Here is a 6,139-nt window from a genome sequence, read left to right on the forward strand (position 1 = left end):
GAAGCCAGGGCTCCTGGGTTCCATTCCCAGTCTGGGTTGGTGTGTGATCTACCAGAGAGAAAGGTGCGCCAGGACTCCTGATTTCCTGTTCTCACTCTAGAAGAAAGTGACGATTGATGGTTAGAGCAGGGGTGCCAGCAGTCCTAGTTTCCATCCTCAGCTCTGCCACTCCTCCTGAGGCAGGGCTGCTGAACGCTCCTGGGTAGATGTGTCCCCTGAGCTGCGGCAATGGGAGAGGAGTGACATGGGAGGTCAGTGAACATGAGTGTGACTGGTGGGTGTGCGTGAGCAAGACAGGGGTGAGTGGTAGGTGCCGAGGGCTGTGAGATTGAGAAGGGAAGAAGGATCCAGGGATCACACTATTCAGGTATTCATATGCTCCTACTCTGCCCATCACCATGGTCTCTGAGCACCTCCGAAGTGCTAATGGATTTCTCCTGACAACCTCACCCATCCCTCAAGTTTCCCAACGTCCTCAACTCAAGCGGGGCGTGACCTCATGGTGAGAGCAAAGCATTGGGAGCCAGAATGCCTGGGTTCTTTTCCCAGCTCAAGGAAGATAGACCTAGTGGTTAGAGAAAGCTGGGACTCCTGGGTTCTATTCTAAAGTCTGGGCGGGCAGTGGTGTCTAGTTGTTAGAGCAGTGGGGGACCTAGGAGCAGGTTTCACAGGTTCTACCCCCAACTTTAGGAAAGGAGTGTGTTCCAGTTAGTGGTTAGAACAGGAGAGACTGGGTGCCAGGATCAGGCTTTGTGTGACTGGCTTTTAGAGGCCAGTGAGCCTAACTTCAGTACTGGGCAAACTGGTTGAAATGATAGTAAAGAACAGAATTATCAGACACATAGACGAACATGATTTGTTGGGGAAAAGTCAACATGGTTTTTGTAAAGGGAAATCATAACTCACCAATCTACTAGAATTTTCTGAGGGAGTCAACAAGCATGTGGACAAGGGTGATCCAGTGGATATAGTGTACTTAGATTTTCAGAAAGCCTTTGACAAGGTCCCTTATCAAAGGCTTTTAAGCAAAGTAAGTGGTCATGGGATAAGAGGGAAGGGCCTCTCCTGGATCAGTAACTGGTTAAAAGATAGGAAACAAAGGGTATGAATAAATGGTCAGTTTTCAGAATGGAGAGAGGTAAATAGTGGGGCCCCCGGGGATCTGTACTGGGACCAGTGCTGTTCAACATACTCATAAGTGATCTGGAAAAAGGGGTAAACAGTGAGGTAGCAAAATTTGAAGATGATACAAAACTACTCAAGATAGTGAAGTCCAAAGCAGACTGCGAAGAGTTACAAAGGGATCTCACAAAACTGGGTGACGAGGGAACAAAATGGCAGATGAAATTCAGTGTTGATAAATGCAAAGTAATGCCCATTGGAAAACATCATCCCAACTATACATATAAAATGACAGGGTCTAAATCAACTGTTATCACTCAAGAAAGATCTTGGAGTCATTGTGGATAGTTCTTTGAAAACATCCATTCAGTGTGCAGCGGCAGTCAAAAAAGCTAACAGAATGTTCGGAATCACTAGGAAAGGGATAAATAAAGACAGAAAATATCATATTGCCTCTTTATAAACCCATGGTACACCCACAACTTGAATACTGCGTGCAGACCTGGTCACCCCATCTAAAAAAAAAGATGTATTGGAATTGGAAAAAGTACAGAAAAGGGCAACAAAAATGATTAGGGGTATAGAACAGTTTCCATATGAGGCGAGATAAATAATAAAAATTCAGCTTGGAAAAGAGATGACTCAGGGGGGACATGACAGAGGTCTATAAAATCATGACTTGTGTGGAGAAAGTAAATAAGGAAGTGTTATTTACTCCTCTTAACACAAGAACTAGGGATCACCAAATGAAATGTATAGGCAGCAGGTTTAAATCAAACAAAAGGAAGTACTTCTTCATCCAATGCACAGTTAACCTGTGGAACTCCTTGCCAGAGGATGTTGTGAAGGCCAAGACAATAACAGGGTTAAAAAAAGAACTAGATAAGCTCATGGAGGATGGGTCTATCAATGGCTATTAGCCAGGATAGGCATGGGTTGCTGTTTGCCAGAGGCTGGGAATGGCCGGTGGATGGATCATTTGATGATTGCCTGTTCTATTCATGCCCTCTGAAGCGTCTGAATTGGCCCCAGTTGGAAGACAGGATCCTGGGATAGATGGACCATTGGTCTGACCCAGTGTGGCCGTTCTTATGTTCTAGATGACAGATTTGAGTCGATGGTTTTTCTTGTCTCCATCCAAATAGTTGGAGAGCCACTTGTGACCGAAAATGAATGTTTACAATTTCCGCTGGGGCAGCGGCTGCTTCTGCTCACGCCCGCGCGCCAGAGCTTTTGTTATTTTACAACAGCTTCGTCGATTATTTATGTCATCACAATTGCCTCTAAATTAACGACAGAGGGATTATTTCCTCTGGCTTCTCGTGAAGTTTGCCGCCTTGTAAATGCATTGGCACAGTTGCGGATCTGATGTGATGTTACCAGTCTGGTTGATTGGTTTACAGCCCCTGTACAATTTGTTTTGACGTGTTTGTTCTTTTTACCTCTGTGGGGGGTTTTTTTGTTTTTGTATTAAAGTTAATTTTGGAAGAGGAAAAAAAATTCCCATTGGTGACTAAAGAGTAATATTTTCAGTGACACTGGACTCTCTCTAAAAGGCATCCCTCAGACTAACTGTCCTCAGCACAGCCCCTTAGCACGTCGTTAGCCGAGCTGTCACAGCTGTGGAAACTGAGGCACGGGAGAACGTGGCTGTCCCACAATGAGCGGGTGGCAGAGGTGGGGTCCTGGCTCCCGGCTCAGCTCTCTAGACCACGCTCCTTGCCACAGCTGGAAAGAGAACCCAGGCGTCCTGGTTCTGATACACCCTTGCTCTAACCACTAGACCCCACGCCCCTCCCAGAGCCAGGGAGAGAACCCAGGAGTCCTGGTTCCCTGCCCCCCTCCCTTCAGTGTGACGGAGCAAGGGCCAACCTGCAAGGCGGCACAAGGCACCCCTGAGCCAGGGGCCGCATCACGTGAGTGCTTGAAGAATCTCATCCCAACCAAGAACTGCGTGAGGGCCATTAATCAAACACTCAACCCTCACCCTCCCCCGTCCCACCTCCCCATACACCCATCCTCCCCCTCCCCCTCATCTCCTCCCCTCCCTTCCCCTCTCTTCCCCCTTCCCCCTGTTCTCTCTGCCCCCCAACACCGACCCCTTTCTCATTCCCTCCTCCTCCCCCTTCCCACGCACCCATCCTCTTCCCACTCCCCCTTGTCCCCTCTCCACACACTCTTTCCCCCCATTCATATCCTCCCCCTCCCCACCCACGGCCCTGACACAAAATTGAGCAGGCCTTTGCGGGGGGGCTCCCTGGTGATCCTGGCCTAACGCTCTCCTTGCCTTGAGAGGGGCTAGAGGGCTGGAAACGGACGTGCAGCCCCAAGCACCAGGCTCATTCCAGCACAGACACCCCCCTCCCCGTGTGCTCACCTGCCCCCATCCCCCTCTCTGCTGTCTCACAGCTGCTGCGGGGTTCAAACTGGGGCCAGCCTTGGGGTTTGGGCCATTTGAGGGGGCAACTGAGCTCAGTGGGCTGAAGGAGGGAGCCTGGACTCCTGGGTTCTATGCCCAGTTGGGGGGGGGAGATCAGTGGGTTACAGCAGGTGGATGGCATTTGAGAGAGCTGGGTGCTTGGGGGTAGGATCTACTGGGTTAGAGCAGGGGGGCCTGAAAGCCAGGACTCCTGGGTTCTCTTTCCAGCTTGGGGAGGAGAGAGGCGTCTAGTGGTTGGAGCAGGGTGCTCCAAGGCAGCCGGATCTTAAGACATTTTACAAATAAGTTGCCCAAGGTCCCAGTGCTGGGAACAGAACCTGGGTACTGGCAGCCCCAGACCTAACCCACTCCGCCTTGCAGGCTGGATGTGTCAAAGAGCTGTGCTTGGGTTCGTCGCTCTCTAACCATTGCACGACATTTCCCTGCCGGAGCTGGGGATGGCGCTCGGTCCCCACTGAGCTGTAGCCGCCTGGCAAATAGCTGCATAATCCCCTGACGAAGCATGTCTTAACACACCCTCCAGCCTCCCTAGTAATTCCTCCTGGCGCTCCAGGAGTAGCAACTTGTGATGGGGAGCTGAAAACGCAGCATTCAAAGCCTGCCGGGGGCATCTTATGGCTGCAGAGCATCGAATTTGTTTGGGCACCGAGCGAAGGTGCTGGTGGGTCTTTAAAAGGTATTGCGTTGCCCGCCTTGGCTCCAGCACAGACGGGGTTAGGCCTGCTTTACTTTTTAAAAACTGCTTTATTTAATTAATGGAGCTGGGGGGGTGGAGGGGGGGGTGGAGAAGACCCTGTAAAACAGATGGTAGCATTAAAAAAAACACCCCAACAATTGGCCAGTTCTGGGGTGACCCCCCCCCCCAAGATGCAGGCGGCCTACAGGCCCGTCGCCAGCGTACATGCCTTTGGCCTGCTGTTGTGATGCGAGGCCGGGGGTGGGGGGGAAGGCTGCAAAGCGGGCAGGACGCAAGCCAGGGAGCATACCGACCTCTGGGAAGCGGCCACAGATGGCAGGAGATAAGTTTGAAGAAATCCAGGCCACGCTGGAATTCTCCCGCGCCCGCCTGGGGGAGGCTGGCCGGCAGACGGAGACTCCCTGGGGACGGGAGCCTGCTGGCTAGCGGGGCTGTGGCCGCCCGGCAGGCAAGTCTCAGCACCCTGTTGGACCTTGGCCAAGTCACTGCCCAGGCTCGGTGACCCAATTTCCCCACCTGTGCAATGGGGCAGTGCGGTACAGTGGGTAGGGCACTGGAGGAGGAGGCAGGATACCTGGGTTCTATTCTTGGCTCTGTTGCTTCCCCTGACTCTGTGCCTCGGTTTCCCCACCTGTAAAACAGAGAGAATACTTCCCAGGGGTGCTCAGCTTATGACCTTTAAAAAATACCCAGAACTCCCTGCTCTCGGGCTCCATCACCAGCAAGGGGGGGGGGGGGTGCAGATTTTCCCAGCATGCACCAGTGCTGTCCAGAGTAGTTGTGGAGAAGGGCCCACAGGGAGTGACTCTAGCGGATGGCACCTTGCTTACAAGTTCAAATCCAGCTTGGCTTGGCAGTGTGCAAAATGATGTTAGGCAACCCCCCCCCCCCCCCCAGGGCAGGGGAGAGGGTCAGAAACTTTGGCGGGGGGTCCTGGCTGCATGGATCTACCTCGGGAGAACGGGGTGGATTCAGATCACATGAGGCCTGGATTCAAGCCAGCTAGAAGGGAGCCCCAACCAGTACAGAGTGCCCATGGCCCCCCCGCAGCACCAGCATATTGTGGGAGTTTCCCCATCCAGTGGGCCCCTCCCAACCCGGCATGTATCCTGATTCCAAGTCGCTCCGGCTTCAGGCCCGTGTAAACCAGAGCCCGTTTAACCCAGAGCCCTGCTGTCAGAGGAGTGCTGCACTGAGACACAGCTGGGTGTCACGGCATCGGCCCTCTCAAACGTGGCCACCGACTGCCAAAGGCAAAGCCTACGGTGGGAACCTCCCGTCCCGTGGAACACAAGCGAGCAACACGTTTTGCACTAGGGCCAGTTACCAAATATCAGTGTGTGCTGATTTATTCCTTCCTGGGCGATGGGATCAGCTACACCCTTGTGAGTTTCTGCTGGTGCCCCTGGCCAGAGGAGGGGACCCCACCGAAATTAACAAGTGCCCAACGGAAATTAACGAAGATGTTGTGTTTTATTTAACTGGGCACTTCCCAAAAAACAAAGCGATGTCACGGCTCTGTCGCTGATCCGGGGCTTGGCAGTTGTCACGGCGCTTCTGGCACCTACCAGATGCAACCACGGGACCGATTAACACCCTTCTGCTGGAGTTTGTGGGCAACGCACTCAGAACCCGGTGAGGCAGGAGCAGTCCCTCGAGAATTCCTGTGCCGGGCGTCTATCCTAGCCGGTGTGGAGCTGGTGCCAGGACGCCCTGCTCCCACCAAAGGAATCAGATTGGGGTGTGGCTGGAGAATCCTGCACTGTGGTTCTTCTCTGCCCCCCACTGGGGGCAGAGCATGAATTAAAGCAACCCTGAGGCTGCTCTAACGTTCCCCACGGGCCAGGCCCGGAATACAGGGAGAGCAAAGCAGAGCTCAA

Source organism: Emydura macquarii, unplaced genomic scaffold (genome assembly GCF_026122565.2).
Source record: "Emydura macquarii macquarii isolate MOO-44397 ecotype Brisbane River unplaced genomic scaffold, CSIRO-AGI_Emac_v2 contig_1790, whole genome shotgun sequence".
Classification (NCBI taxonomy): domain Eukaryota; kingdom Metazoa; phylum Chordata; order Testudines; family Chelidae; genus Emydura; species Emydura macquarii.